The sequence below is a fragment of the Etheostoma spectabile genome, chromosome 21, assembly GCF_008692095.1.
Source record: "Etheostoma spectabile isolate EspeVRDwgs_2016 chromosome 21, UIUC_Espe_1.0, whole genome shotgun sequence".
Taxonomy (NCBI): domain Eukaryota; kingdom Metazoa; phylum Chordata; class Actinopteri; order Perciformes; family Percidae; genus Etheostoma; species Etheostoma spectabile.
This window is the reverse complement of record NC_045753.1, coordinates 15,841,904-15,842,145: the sequence shown is the minus strand read 5'-3', so window position 1 is coordinate 15,842,145 and position 242 is coordinate 15,841,904.

The window sequence follows — 242 nt, the reverse complement described above, 5'->3', positions numbered from 1 at the left end:
AAGCATTCAGTTGGATTATGTGAAATGATGAAACTCTTTCTAGTAGGAATGTCAAATTAATGTAATTTGTTTAACAAAGGAGACAGGGGAGAGACCAAGTAGCCCACACACAGTGCAGTGTCTGTGGAAGGGTGATGCCTCGAGAGCGCATTACAGCACGACAAACCCCCACTGCAAGACGCAGTGCCAGCATAGAACAGCTTTGGCACGAGAGCTGGTTTCCTGTAGTTGATAGGAGGAGG